A 15,817-nucleotide genomic window follows, 5' to 3' on the forward strand; every position below is an offset into this window, starting at 1 on the left:
AAACGGCTCCCAACAAGAACAACATAAACGGACAGCCATCAGCAGGCGGCGCGAAAGGAGACGGGCAAATCGGTCGTCGCAACATGCGCCCGAGGAAGGGGAAGCCTCTGCCACCATTACCGAAGAATGACATCAAGATAATACTGAAGCCACACAAAGGACTAATGCTCAAGGAATATCTGAGAACAGAAATACCGCAAGCGATTATTCGGGCTACCGGGACGATAATCACAGGAAACGGACCGAACCAGCAAAAAATCACTGGAGAGGACTTCATACTGCGAATCCGAGAGGGAACAAATATCATCATCGTCTCCACGCCTTCACTGGAAGTGGCGGACGTCATTCGTCGAGTCACGTGCATGGAGCTGCGAGGCAAGCAACACCCCTTCAACGTGTACGTAGCGGATCCAGATGATAGCTACAAAGGGGTGGTGCACGGATTCCCAGCACACACCGAATCAGCAGATCTCCAGCAACACCTGCGCGTCAGGACCCAAGGAGTCACCATCGAAAGGGCCCGAATGCTTGGAAGCTCTAATACCGCTCTCCTCACCTTCTCGGGAGGCACGCGCCCCAAATGCGTGTACTACATGGGAGTAGAGATGCGGTGCACGGAGTACAGGCCAACAATCCAAATGTGCCTGGAGTGCATGCAAGAGGGACACCGCTCGGACGTTTGTCCAAACCCCAAGAACATATGCCGTGGCTGCGGACTCGAAAATCCACCCCCGCAAGGACACGAATGTGAAGTGAAGTGCGCCATGTGAAGGGCGGCGGGGCACGAGACGCGTCGGTGCCCGAACAAACTGATTGCCGCCAAGCGCGTGAAGACGACTCTCCAGTCTCGATCGCGGGAGCGGTCGGGACAGAACACCAAAAAGGCACCGGGGCGCTGGTTCGAGTCCATGGAAGAGGAGGACTTCTACCGGCACCGATCGCGATCCAGATCTCCACACGGAAGCAGAACGAAGAGCAATACTCCGTCGAGGGACCCCTCCAGCTCCAGGGCTTCACAGCGGTCAAATTCGCCACTGCCTAAAAAACAGCAGGTGAGCTGGGCGAGGGTTGTTTCTCCCACTGCTCCAAAACAGAATACTGGTGAAAATGATAAACGCATTCAAAAATTGGAAAAGGAAAATGCGCGACTAAGAGAACAGCTCTCAGGAGAAGAACGCAAACGACAATCACTTGAGAAACAAGTGTCAGAGTTAGAGGCGCGCTTCAATAGCACAATACCACAGCAGGAAATGCCGCGTCAATTTGAAGAAATAGCCAAAGCGAAAGCGGCGGCAGATATAAACTCCGTCTCCGCGCAGTCTCCGACAACCCAAATCTCAAAAAACGCGCAGATAACGGCAGCGCAGATCCAGACAATGATCGCGGAAAACTTGAAAATATTTATGCATGAAATGATGGCATTAATTACCCAAAGGTTAACGGAATTTCAACAACAGTGCACGAAGGACTTCGAGCGTGTTAGCCGTCGTCTGCTACGGGAGGCCCACCACCGGCGGCGCCACCGTCGAGGCCGCGCCGAGCGGAGGGAAGTGAATGGCGCTACTTTGGGAGATTGAGGGGCTTTCTTGTTAAGCAGCGCCATCTGGCGACCACCTAGGTAAGTTCCATGCGCTGCCGCTGCCTATTTTCCTACCACTGCGGTAGGTACAGTTTCCCTACTCTAACGCTGGTTCTTTATCCCTTGCATACGCGAGATTGAGCCGCGAGCCCCTCACCCTTGCGCACACAAAGCATACGGTGCGCGGCGACGATTTTATTGCCTTAATTATACGGAGTTTCACGGCAATGGCGACGACGACAGCAGATATGTGCCTGGAGTGTCCATATAATTGGTATCAGATTGGTGAAAGAAAATATCTAAGCACTGTAAGGATTGGTGCGATGCATAATAAGCTGACGAAAATTTCTATTTTCGCTCCGATTATCTTAATATTACCCCTTGTATTAAATCGGGTTTGTATGATATTAGGCTTTCTACAGTAACGCTGGTCTTTGCATCTTATTTGCCACAACCCACAAAGGCAACAAGTGCCATATCAGTGACTGCATTTCTAATTTTGTGTATCGCTTATTCTGTTGCACAAGCACATTGTAATACAGCATAATAATTTTGACATAAGGGAAATATCTTACCCACTTGTCCACCAACAGGAACAGCATTAAATTCCTCGGCGTTGGCAAGGAATTCTTGGGCAGCACCGACGTCAGTAACCCTCACTACAATATCGTCGTTTGTGAGGAGCTGGGTGGTCATCTGTAAAAGGAAGATTTGTTCTAGCATTCTGCTGCCGTACCTCACCCCTCCTCCCCCAACAAATTATCACAAGCAAATCCCAACCTTACAGATATCTAACGTTCGTGAGCATAGCAGGGAATATAATGAAATAGCGAAAAAAGGACAATTTCATTTCTGAAGCAATATTGGTGTTCGCGGAAACAGAGGCATCCCAGCATTGCAGTAATAACGAAAATAACCACTAATAAGAGGTGTACACTTTTCTAGGACACATGCGCACTTTTTCAACGATAAAATTTACCTTCAGACGCAGCACACAAGCAGCAAAAGAACTTCGAAGGGCAGTGACTGATAAGCAGCACATATTTTTGAGGTTAGTAGTGACTTTTTCAGTGACATAGCTTCTAGCGCGAAAGAAACTGTTAACAGAAAAAAGAGACTGAGTAAGACAGAGGGCTATGGGCGTCTTGCGCTGGAGTTTGGTAGTGTTATTAGTGTTCCTGTATATGCTCCCGCTCCCTGCGGGAGCATATACAGGAACACTAGTGATAGCCATCGGTTGCGGCAGTGACGGGCGACGTGGTCGATGCGACAGCACTGGAAGCAGATCGGCCTGTCATGAGGGGTACGCCATTCGGACGGGTCGCGGCGAGATGTGGCAGAAAAGGACTGCCGGGGACGAGGAGGGCCGCTAGATAACTGGGGAACGTTGGGTCGAGACGTGCAACACACGGTGTTCAGACCCATGTTTTCAAATTCCTGTCTGACGACGGCCTGAATCATCGCAATGGTGGTTGCGGGCGAATCGGGAGGCGTCGTGGAGAAGGCTGGCGAACAGGCGGCCTCAAGTTCGCGGCGAACAATACGGGTGACATCGTCACAGGTAGTGGTCTGACGCGGTCGACCCTCACATGTTGACGTAGCAGCAGTGTTGGGTAGCCGCGCAATGTGGTGTGAGATACGGCGGCTCTTAGCCTGCTCAAGTGGGAGATACGGCGGCTCTTGGCCTGCTCAAGGCGACGGCATTCATTTATAATGGGGTCGATAGTCGAGACGTTACCGAAAACAAGCAAACTGAAAGGGTCGTCGGCGATGCCTTTTAGCACATGTGCCACTTTATCTACTTCGGACATATTATCGTCAGCTTTACGGCATAGAGCCAAGACGTAGTAATAGTAGTAGTAGTAGTGATTTTGAAGATGAAAGGAAGAGAAAAGTGCAATGCCCTAACTGTCTCTTAAGGGAGGGCACCTCAACAGCATTGCACAGCGTAAGGGGAGTGGGGAGAAAAAGATTAGAGAGAGAATGAAAGAGAGCGGTAAAAAAAAAGACAAGAAGGTTAAAGAAGCAATGCGGGCCTTACAGCCGCGCTCTCAGCTGAGTCTCGACACAAAAGTCAAGGAGGGCAGCAAACGCCCTCTTGGCGATGGAGGCGTGGGCTGCGGGAAATAGGAGATGACCCTCCGAGCTGCAAGGAAGTCCCACTCGGCGATATGAAGCACAGAGCGTGGTGCGCTCAACGTCGAAGGATGGGCAACGCAGCAGAAGGTGTTCCAGTGTCTCATCTTCGCCGCATTCCGCACACGCGGGGCTGCCTGTTCCGTGCAGTCTGTGCAATCGGGCGGCCGTGCTGTAGCAGCCGACGCGCAGCCGCAGGAGAAAGGGGCGGTCCCAGCGAGAGAGGCCGGCGCGGGGGAGGAGGCGAGGGGGCGTCCCCGCAGCAACACGTGAGTCAGAATGATGCGCGCGGAGGGTGCGCAGTATGGCCGTCTTGGCCACGTCGAAGAGAGTGACAGAGGTGGCGAGGGGGAGGCGAGCCGCGAGAGCTTGCTTCGCAAGGGCGTCGGCTGCTTCGTTTCCGGGCAGGCCAATGTGCGCGGGGACCCACTGCAAAACCAAGTCGCAGCCCTGATTTACGACGTGGCGTAGTTTCGATCCCACGCGCTGCACAAGTGGGACACCGGCATATCCTTTCCGCAGCATACACAGAGCCGCGCGCGAGTCACTCAGGATCGCAGCAGACGAAACACCGTACTGGTGAAGGTCAGCCGCAAGGTCGATGGCCGCGAGTTCGGCGACTGTGGATGAGGCCGGGAAACGGAGACGGCACTGCCGGGACGCAGAAATGTCCGGTGCCGTGCACGCGGCAGCAGCGGAACCATCACTGAAGACAGAGCCGTCAGTGTAGACAAGGAGGCGGTCGCGTAGGTGTTCGTGAAGCAGTGCAGCCGTCTCCTGCTGCATGGCACACAGTGCTGTTCGGCGCTTGCTCGTGACGACGCTGATGTTAACGTCAAGCAGCGGGGAAGCGTGCGGCGATGGCGGCAAGGGAAGGAGTTGCGGCAGAGACGCAATGCGGGTGCTGAAGTCGGTGGCATGCTGACCCATGCCCGAGCCCTCGAGGGTGTGGAGGCGACACACGAGAGACTGGCCCTGTGGCGACCGTTGCAGGCGCTCGATGTGGTGAAGCGCCTGTTTCCTCGCACGAAGTGAGGGCGGCCAGTTTCCCGATTCGGCGAGAGTTGCCCCCACTTGCGAGAAGCGGGGAAGCGCGTACATCTGGCGAACTGCAGTGCGGTGTTCGACGTCAACGGCCCTCCAGTTGGCTGCACTGGCGTTGGTGAGCGGGAGCGCGTAGAGCGCTCGCGAAGTTGCGATCGAGTTATAAACTCGGAGCGCAAGGTGCGGTGTGCAGCCACGGCCACGGGCGAGCAGGGAGCGTGCGGCGCCTGCAACTTTCCTTGAGTCCCTGCAGAGCTGGGTGGTGGCCGCATTAAAGTTCAGTCGGCAGTCTATGTGGAGGCCCAAGTAGCGTACTTTTCTCTGCCACGGGAGGGGGCTTCCGCGCAGCGAGAGAGTGGGCACTTCGAAGCGTGCACGGCTAACACGGGGGTGAATCATTAGCGCCTCGGTTTTTGACGCCGAGAGCTGAAGCCCCACGTTAGTGAGGCATTCGTCCACGGCGTTGATCGCCGACTGAAGAGATTGGCGCACTTGGTAGCCGTACTCCGTGGGTCCGCTAGCGAAGAGAGCGATGTCGTCGGCGTAAATCGCCACACGGACTTCGAAGGCTGTCAGCTTCGGGATGAAATCGGGGAGCCTTGCAAGCGCCAGGTTGAATAGGAAGGGGCTAAGAACACTGCCCTGAGGAACACCAGCGGTCACGCTACGGGGGGTGCTGAGCGCGTCGCCAACAGTGTTCGGTCGCTAAGGAAGGCCGACACATAGTCCAGTAGGCGGCCGGTGATGCGCAGCTTGGATGATGGTGTCGCGCGGAAGGCCGTCAAACGCGCGTTCGACATCGAGCTGCACCAGGCTTCGTGGCGGCTTGCAGCGTGCTCGAGAGTGGCGACAACGTCCGCGATGGAATCAGCTGTCGAGCGGAGTCGGCGGAAGCCACTTTGTTCCGGGGCAAGAGCGTCAAGGGCGATCCATTCGAGGCGGTTCAAAGCCATCGACTCCATCGTTTTGCCGGGTACCGAGGTCAGCGATACTGGGCGATAGGAGCTGATGTTCGAGGCTGGTTTGCCGCGCTTCAAAATGGGAACGACGATCGCCTCTTTCCAGTTGGCGGGGATGATGCCGCTGCGCCAGACGGAGTTTAAAACCTCGACAAGTGAGGGAAGTTGAGCTGCGTCGGTGTTCCTGAGCACTTGGTGAGTAACGCCGTCAGCCAAGACGTCGAGGACGTAGGAAACGTATGGCTCTGTAGCTGACCGAACACGAGACGCAAGAGCCTTTCTCGCAGCAGCCTTACACCCAATGGGGTCGCCGAACAGTTCCCGTAGCTTTTCTTTGAAGCCGTCCCAACTGGTTATTTCGTCATCATGCGTTTGGTGCCACACGCGTGAGGTGCTGCTGAGATAAAAGATGACATTGGCGAGCATAATCGTTGGGTCCCACCTGTTATTAGCACTGGCGTGTTCATAGAACCTGATCCAGTCGTCGACATCCTGTCCCTCCAGGCCAGAGAACACACCTGGGTCACGATGTGGGGCAACCGTGACGATTGGAGCAGTCGGACAGGCGGTCTCGTCACCGGGCGGCATGGCTCGGTGTGCCGACCACTTTGGAGTTCCGTGGTGAGCGCGGGGATCGCTGACCTCCACCAGAATGTTACGTGTGGAAAAACACAGGCGAAATTACACGCTATTTACACAGGAGCCAGGCTGACACTCGCTCGTGCCAAGGGCACCGACCAACTTCGTCGTTCTCGCGGCGGCTCGTCTCTTGAACATCGCTCGATGATATCGTAATAGTATGTCAATTTTGGTACCTACCAAGCTAATGATACGACGGTGAGATCATCAAGACGTAGGTGGCTGTTTAATGGCCTACATGATACACACGTCTGATATTCATGTCAAGACCAATCATTTCTGTTCGTCATGAACTACTGTCTTAGTATGACAATTTTGGTACATACCAATTTAACGAAATGACCCTGGGGGCACCTAGACGCAGGTGGCTAGATAGATAGATACTGTTAAATTGGCAAATGTTAGTCAAGAAATTTAAAACACGTCAGAAATGCTCGGATTGACGTCAGATTTCTCAGAGAGGTTCCTGTAAACATAGTAAATTTGTTGGCTTGAAAATAAAGTTTTGTACATTTCGGTCTGGGTGGGAATCGAATTTGGGCTTTCAGGTTGTCATATGAGCCCGCTTCCCCACCGCCACGGCGACTCCACAGTTTTGGCTGACTGACGCCTAATGCGTGCACTTATGAGTACGTTCATGTGTTCAATGCGAGCGTTTATGACGTTATGAGGTCTACAAACAGCAAATATTTTCTCATTCCTACACTTGAGAAGTCTTAACCGCCGTATTCAGAAATGCATCTTAACTTAAAGCCCACGCTTGACTTGATTTAAATCACGCCTGTCGTGAACGCACCAAAGGAAACGCAATGAGCGTCTTGAGCGCATTCACACCATGCGTCATTTATATGAAGTCAAGCATATCTTCAAATTAAGTATCTACCGAATATTTTTTCTAATATGTGACGCAACATTTGTAAAAGTGTAGAACGAACCTGAATTCGTACTGTTTACGAAAAATTTGGTAAAGTTAGCAGATGTCCTGGTAAAATTTGGTAGGGTTAGCAGAAGCTTCTGAGAACAACAAAAGTGTATTTGTATCAACAGAATGCATTCACTTACGCCGTGGGTGGAAACGGCCGTGTGCAGGTTCCCCGCTCTGTCGGCGTCCATGCGGTAATGCCAGCCTCCAACTTGAGTGGTAAAGTGGAAGCCCGCCTGAACTGTAGCCATTATCACCATCCTTCCGGTAGGTTTTAGGGTGAGGTGAAAGCATAGAGTTTCATATTAGTATACCTAGAGGGAAATCTGGCGCTGCGATCGTTCAACCATCATGGGAATGATGGGAAGTACAGGCTTTGGATTGGCATTCTATTGCTACGGCATAGTATTACCGATGACGAAGAGGCGAGCAGTAAGAAGACGACGACAACGATTGGAGGCTAGCGCGGGCTGTTGCCTCTTGGCCAAGTGCGGCATATTACGTTGTAAATATACTTGTATATAGCTTTTCATTTGCGTCTTCTTACGTAACACTATTGACTGGCGAACTAGTCTACAAGTATTTTTTGGTAGTTTTGGTTTCGGTCCAAGCGCCATTGCTATAGCCTGCAGTGGGACAGTGCAACGCAAAGCTCTCTGGCTTTGTTATGTTGCTCGAAGTGGCGACAGCGCGCTGGCTAAGCGATTGGGACGATGTTTCTGTCGCGGTGTGGTGTCGAAGCCCTGACAAGAAAGCGACAGCATCGTAAACATTGAAAGAACATGTTTTGAGCGTCTGGACCTTGGTTTGTGAAGTGTGTTAGGTTGGCGCTGTAGCGTTACGTGCTTTATGAAACTTCAGAATAGGAAAAAGAAGGCACTACTGATACCGGCAGAGCACGCTCATTCACATGGGCTACGCCGACTATCGACGTTTTAGCCGAAAAGTCGTCAACTACACCAGACTCGACTATCCCATCGGGTTCCACTCGACAAACGCTCCGTTTCAAGACCAAGTTCAAGTCCGTGAGTGAAGTTTTCGTCATTCCACGCGACTTTGAAAATTCGAAGCGGCGGAAGCCCCGTTAGGCCTCGATAGGCTTAGCGCGTGAGCGACCGCCTCACCACCTAATAACCAGATCGCTTCTGCCGAGCGTACGAGATGGCTACATCAGAGGACATGGACCTCCAAATAACACCCCCGCATCCGGTTAACAACGCGGACGAAAACGGGGACACAAGAGTAATTTCCGAAGCGAGGACTAGCAAAAGCCAAGAGATCGCCGCCCACAACCAGGCGATGGACGGCTGGCAGTTAGTTCTATCGCGGCGACAGCGAGAGGCTGTCAAGCGCAACGACAGGGAAACGGCTCCCAACAAGAACAACATAAACGGACAGCCATCAGCAGGCGGCGCGAAAGGAGACGGGCAAATCGGTCGTCGCAACATGCGCCCGAGGAAGGGGAAGCCTCTGCCACCATTACCGAAGAATGACATCAAGATAATACTGAAGCCACACAAAGGACTAATGCTCAAGGAATATCTGAGAACAGAAATACCGCAAGCGATTATTCGGGCTACCGGGACGATAATCACAGGAAACGGACCGAACCAGCAAAAAATCACTGGAGAGGACTTCATACTGCGAATCCGAGAGGGAACAAATATCATCATCGTCTCCACGCCTTCACTGGAAGTGGCGGACGTCATTCGTCGAGTCACGTGCATGGAGCTGCGAGGCAAGCAACACCCCTTCAACGTGTACGTAGCGGATCCAGATGATAGCTACAAAGGGGTGGTGCACGGATTCCCAGCACACACCGAATCAGCAGATCTCCAGCAACACCTGCGCGTCAGGACCCAAGGAGTCACCATCGAAAGGGCCCGAATGCTTGGAAGCTCTAATACCGCTCTCCTCACCTTCTCGGGAGGCACGCGCCCCAAATGCGTGTACTACATGGGAGTAGAGATGCGGTGCACGGAGTACAGGCCAACAATCCAAATGTGCCTGGAGTGCATGCAAGAGGGACACCGCTCGGACGTTTGTCCAAACCCCAAGAACATATGCCGTGGCTGCGGACTCGAAAATCCACCCCCGCAAGGACACGAATGTGAAGTGAAGTGCGCCATGTGAAGGGCGGCGGGGCACGAGACGCGTCGGTGCCCGAACAAACTGATTGCCGCCAAGCGCGTGAAGACGACTCTCCAGTCTCGATCGCGGGAGCGGTCGGGACAGAACACCAAAAAGGCACCGGGGCGCTGGTTCGAGTCCATGGAAGAGGAGGACTTCTACCGGCACCGATCGCGATCCAGATCTCCACACGGAAGCAGAACGAAGAGCAATACTCCGTCGAGGGACCCCTCCAGCTCCAGGGCTTCACAGCGGTCAAATTCGCCACTGCCTAAAAAACAGCAGGTGAGCTGGGCGAGGGTTGTTTCTCCCACTGCTCCAAAACAGAATATTGGTGAAAATGATAAACGCATTCAAAAATTGGAAAAGGAAAATGCGCGACTAAGAGAACAGCTCTCAGGAGAAGAACGCAAACGACAATCACTTGAGAAACAAGTGTCAGAGTTAGAGGCGCGCTTCAATAGCACAATACCACAGCAGGAAATGCCGCGTCAATTTGAAGAAATAGCCAAAGCGAAAGCGGCGGCAGATATAAACTCCGTCTCCGCGCAGTCTCCGACAACCCAAATCTCAAAAAACGCGCAGATAACGGCAGCGCAGATCCAGACAATGATCGCGGAAAACTTGAAAATATTTATGCATGAAATGATGGCATTAATTACCCAAAGGTTAACGGAATTTCAACAACAGTGCACGAAGGACTTCGAGCGTGTTAGCCGTCGTCTGCTACGGGAGGCCCACCACCGGCGGCGCCACCGTCGAGGCCGCGCCGAGCGGAGGGAAGTGAATGGCGCTACTTTGGGAGATTGAGGGGCTTTCTTGTTAAGCAGCGCCATCTGGCGACCACCTAGGTAAGTTCCATGCGCTGCCGCTGCCTATTTTCCTACCACTGCGGTAGGTACAGTTTCCCTACTCTAACGCTGGTTCTTTATCCCTTGCATACGCGAGATTGAGCCGCGAGCCCCTCACCCTTGCGCACACAAAGCATACGGTGCGCGGCGACGATTTTATTGCCTTAATTATACGGAGTTTCACGGCAATGGCGACGACGACAGCAGATATGTGCCTGGAGTGTCCATATAATTGGTATCAGATTGGTGAAAGAAAATATCTAAGCACTGTAAGGATTGGTGCGATGCATAATAAGCTGACGAAAATTTCTATTTTCGCTCCGATTATCTTAATATTACCCCTTGTATTAAATCGGGTTTGTATGATATTAGGCTTTCTACAGTAACGCTGCTCTTTGCATCTTATTTGCCACAACCCACAAAGGCAACAAGTGCCATATCAGTGACTGCATTTCTAATTTTGTGTATCGCTTATTCTGTTGCACAAGCACATTGTAATACAGCATAATAATTTTGACATAAGGGAAATATCTTACCCACTTGTCCACCAACAGGAACAGCATTAAATTCCTCGGCGTTGGCAAGGAATTCTTGGGCAGCACCGACGTCAGTAACCCTCACTACAATATCGTCGTTTGTGAGGAGCTGGGTGGTCATCTGTAAAAGGAAGATTTGTTCTAGCATTCTGCTGCCGTACCTCACCCCTCCTCCCCCAACAAATTATCACAAGCAAATCCCAACCTTACAGATATCTAACGTTCGTGAGCATAGCAGGGAATATAATGAAATAGCGAAAAAAGGACAATTTCATTTCTGAAGCAATATTGGTGTTCGCGGAAACAGAGGCATCCCAGCATTGCAGTAATAACGAAAATAACCACTAATAAGAGGTGTACACTTTTCTAGGACACATGCGCACTTTTTCAACGATAAAATTTACCTTCAGACGCAGCACACAAGCAGCAAAAGAACTTCGAAGGGCAGTGACTGATAAGCAGCACATATTTTTGAGGTTAGTAGTGACTTTTTCAGTGACATAGCTTCTAGCGCGAAAGAAACTGTTAACAGAAAAAAGAGACTGAGTAAGACAGAGGGCTATGGGCGTCTTGCGCTGGAGTTTGGTAGTGTTATTAGTGTTCCTGTATATGCTCCCGCTCCCTGCGGGAGCATATACAGGAACACTAGTGATAGCCATCGGTTGCGGCAGTGACGGGCGACGTGGTCGATGCGACAGCACTGGAAGCAGATCGGCCTGTCATGAGGGGTACGCCATTCGGACGGGTCGCGGCGAGATGTGGCAGAAAAGGACTGCCGGGGACGAGGAGGGCCGCTAGATAACTGGGGAACGTTGGGTCGAGACGTGCAACACACGGTGTTCAGACCCATGTTTTCAAATTCCTGTCTGACGACGGCCTGAATCATCGCAATGGTGGTTGCGGGCGAATCGGGAGGCGTCGTGGAGAAGGCTGGCGAACAGGCGGCCTCAAGTTCGCGGCGAACAATACGGGTGACATCGTCACAGGTAGTGGTCTGACGCGGTCGACCCTCACATGTTGACGTAGCAGCAGTGTTGGGTAGCCGCGCAATGTGGTGTGAGATACGGCGGCTCTTAGCCTGCTCAAGTGGGAGATACGGCGGCTCTTGGCCTGCTCAAGGCGACGGCATTCATTTATAATGGGGTCGATAGTCGAGACGTTACCGAAAACAAGCAAACTGAAAGGGTCGTCGGCGATGCCTTTTAGCACATGTGCCACTTTATCTACTTCGGACATATTATCGTCAGCTTTACGGCATAGAGCCAAGACGTAGTAATAGTAGTAGTAGTAGTGATTTTGAAGATGAAAGGAAGAGAAAAGTGCAATGCCCTAACTGTCTCTTAAGGGAGGGCACCTCAACAGCATTGCACAGCGTAAGGGGAGTGGGGAGAAAAAGATTAGAGAGAGAATGAAAGAGAGCGGTAAAAAAAAAGACAAGAAGGTTAAAGAAGCAATGCGGGCCTTACAGCCGCGCTCTCAGCTGAGTCTCGACACAAAAGTCAAGGAGGGCAGCAAACGCCCTCTTGGCGATGGAGGCGTGGGCTGCGGGAAATAGGAGATGACCCTCCGAGCTGCAAGGAAGTCCCACTCGGCGATATGAAGCACAGAGCGTGGTGCGCTCAACGTCGAAGGATGGGCAACGCAGCAGAAGGTGTTCCAGTGTCTCATCTTCGCCGCATTCCGCACACGCGGGGCTGCCTGTTCCGTGCAGTCTGTGCAATCGGGCGGCCGTGCTGTAGCAGCCGACGCGCAGCCGCAGGAGAAAGGGGCGGTCCCAGCGAGAGAGGCCGGCGCGGGGGAGGAGGCGAGGGGGCGTCCCCGCAGCAACACGTGAGTCAGAATGATGCGCGCGGAGGGTGCGCAGTATGGCCGTCTTGGCCACGTCGAAGAGAGTGACAGAGGTGGCGAGGGGGAGGCGAGCCGCGAGAGCTTGCTTCGCAAGGGCGTCGGCTGCTTCGTTTCCGGGCAGGCCAATGTGCGCGGGGACCCACTGCAAAACCAAGTCGCAGCCCTGATTTACGACGTGGCGTAGTTTCGATCCCACGCGCTGCACAAGTGGGACACCGGCATATCCTTTCCGCAGCATACACAGAGCCGCGCGCGAGTCACTCAGGATCGCAGCAGACGAAACACCGTACTGGTGAAGGTCAGCCGCAAGGTCGATGGCCGCGAGTTCGGCGACTGTGGATGAGGCCGGGAAACGGAGACGGCACTGCCGGGACGCAGAAATGTCCGGTGCCGTGCACGCGGCAGCAGCGGAACCATCACTGAAGACAGAGCCGTCAGTGTAGACAAGGAGGCGGTCGCGTAGGTGTTCGTGAAGCAGTGCAGCCGTCTCCTGCTGCATGGCACACAGTGCTGTTCGGCGCTTGCTCGTGACGACGCTGATGTTAACGTCAAGCAGCGGGGAAGCGTGCGGCGATGGCGGCAAGGGAAGGAGTTGCGGCAGAGACGCAATGCGGGTGCTGAAGTCGGTGGCATGCTGACCCATGCCCGAGCCCTCGAGGGTGTGGAGGCGACACACGAGAGACTGGCCCTGTGGCGACCGTTGCAGGCGCTCGATGTGGTGAAGCGCCTGTTTCCTCGCACGAAGTGAGGGCGGCCAGTTTCCCGATTCGGCGAGAGTTGCCCCCACTTGCGAGAAGCGGGGAAGCGCGTACATCTGGCGAACTGCAGTGCGGTGTTCGACGTCAACGGCCCTCCAGTTGGCTGCACTGGCGTTGGTGAGCGGGAGCGCGTAGAGCGCTCGCGAAGTTGCGATCGAGTTATAAACTCGGAGCGCAAGGTGCGGTGTGCAGCCACGGCCACGGGCGAGCAGGGAGCGTGCGGCGCCTGCAACTTTCCTTGAGTCCCTGCAGAGCTGGGTGGTGGCCGCATTAAAGTTCAGTCGGCAGTCTATGTGGAGGCCCAAGTAGCGTACTTTTCTCTGCCACGGGAGGGGGCTTCCGCGCAGCGAGAGAGTGGGCACTTCGAAGCGTGCACGGCTAACACGGGGGTGAATCATTAGCGCCTCGGTTTTTGACGCCGAGAGCTGAAGCCCCACGCTAGTGAGGCATTCGTCCACGGCGTTGATCGCCGACTGAAGAGATTGGCGCACTTGGTAGCCGTACTCCGTGGGTCCGCTAGCGAAGAGAGCGATGTCGTCGGCGTAAATCGCCACACGGACTTCGAAGGCTGTCAGCTTCGGGATGAAATCGGGGAGCCTTGCAAGCGCCAGGTTGAATAGGAAGGGGCTAAGAACACTGCCCTGAGGAACACCAGCGGTCACGCTACGGGGGGTGCTGAGCGCGTCGCCAACAGTGTTCGGTCGCTAAGGAAGGCCGACACATAGTCCAGTAGGCGGCCGGTGATGCGCAGCTTGGATGATGGTGTCGCGCGGAAGGCCGTCAAACGCGCGTTCGACATCGAGCTGCACCAGGCTTCGTGGCGGCTTGCAGCGTGCTCGAGAGTGGCGACAACGTCCGCGATGGAATCAGCTGTCGAGCGGAGTCGGCGGAAGCCACTTTGTTCCGGGGCAAGAGCGTCAAGGGCGATCCATTCGAGGCGGTTCAAAGCCATCGACTCCATCGTTTTGCCGGGTACCGAGGTCAGCGATACTGGGCGATAGGAGCTGATGTTCGAGGCTGGTTTGCCGCGCTTCAAAATGGGAACGACGATCGCCTCTTTCCAGTTGGCGGGGATGATGCCGCTGCGCCAGACGGAGTTTAAAACCTCGACAAGTGAGGGAAGTTGAGCTGCGTCGGTGTTCCTGAGCACTTGATGAGTAACGCCGTCAGCCAAGACGTCGAGGATGTAGGAAACGTATGGCTCTGTAGCTGACCGAACACGAGACGCAAGAGCCTTTCTCGCGGCAGCCTTACACCCAATGGGGTCGCCGAACAGTTCCCGTAGCTTTTCTTTGAAGCCGTCCCAACTGGTTATTTCGTCATCATGCGTTTGGTGCCACACGCGTGAGGTGCCGCTGAGATAAAAGATGACATTGGCGAGCATAATCGTTGGGTCCCACCTGTTATTAGCACTGGCGTGTTCATAGAACCTGATCCAGTCGTCGACATCCTGTCCCTCCAGGCCAGAGAACACACCTGGGTCACGATGTGGGGCAACCGTGACGATTGGAGCAGTCGGACAGGCGGTCTCGTCACCGGGCGGCATGGCTCGGTGTGCCGACCACTTTGGAGTTCCGTGGTGAGCGCGGGGATCGCTGACCTCCACCAGAATGTTACGTGTGGAAAAACACAGGCGAAATTACACGCTATTTACACAGGAGCCAGGCTGACACTCGCTCGTGCCAAGGGCACCGACCAACTTCGTCGTTCTCGCGGCGGCTCGTCTCTTGAACATCGCTCGATGATATCGTAATAGTATGTCAATTTTGGTACCTACCAAGCTAATGATACGACGGTGAGATCATCAAGACGTAGGTGGCTGTTTAATGGCCTACATGATACACACGTCTGATATTCATGTCAAGACCAATCATTTCTGTTCGTCATGAACTACTGTCTTAGTATGACAATTTTGGTACATACCAATTTAACGAAATGACCCTGGGGGCACCTAGACGCAGGTGGCTAGATAGATAGATACTGTTAAATTGGCAAATGTTAGTCAAGAAATTTAAAACACGTCAGAAATGCTCGGATTGACGTCAGATTTCTCAGAGAGGTTCCTGTAAACATAGTAAATTTGTTGGCTTGAAAATAAAGTTTTGTACATTTCGGTCTGGGTGGGAATCGAATTTGGGCTTTCAGGTTGTCATATGAGCCCGCTTCCCCACCGCCACGGCGACTCCACAGTTTTGGCTGACTGACGCCTAATGCGTGCACTTATGAGTACGTTCATGTGTTCAATGCGAGCGTTTATGACGTTATGAGGTCTACAAACAGCAAATATTTTCTCATTCCTACACTTGAGAAGTCTTAACCGCCGTATTCAGAAATGCATCTTAACTTAAAGCCCACGCTTGACTTGATTTAAATCACGCCTGTCGTGAACGCACCAAAGGAAACGCAATGAGCGTC

At 53.4% G+C, this 15,817-nt stretch overlaps 1 long non-coding RNA gene across 4 annotated transcripts in view; it reads right to left on the reverse strand.

Moving 5' to 3' along the window:
• Positions 1-15,817, reverse strand: part of LOC139056244 (uncharacterized) — a 118,739-nt gene that overhangs the window by 47,230 nt on the left and 55,692 nt on the right. For all 4 annotated transcript variants that reach the window (XR_011512232.1, XR_011512233.1, XR_011512234.1 and 1 more), the window contains 3 exons: positions 10,797-10,917; positions 7,420-7,540; positions 2,155-2,275 (listed from right to left, as the gene is read on the reverse strand). This is a non-coding gene — a long non-coding RNA (uncharacterized lncRNA). The remainder of the gene's footprint in view (positions 1-2,154; positions 2,276-7,419; positions 7,541-10,796; positions 10,918-15,817) is intronic.

This window comes from Dermacentor albipictus, chromosome 2, assembly GCF_038994185.2.
Source record: "Dermacentor albipictus isolate Rhodes 1998 colony chromosome 2, USDA_Dalb.pri_finalv2, whole genome shotgun sequence".
Taxonomy (NCBI): Eukaryota; Metazoa; Arthropoda; class Arachnida; order Ixodida; family Ixodidae; genus Dermacentor; species Dermacentor albipictus.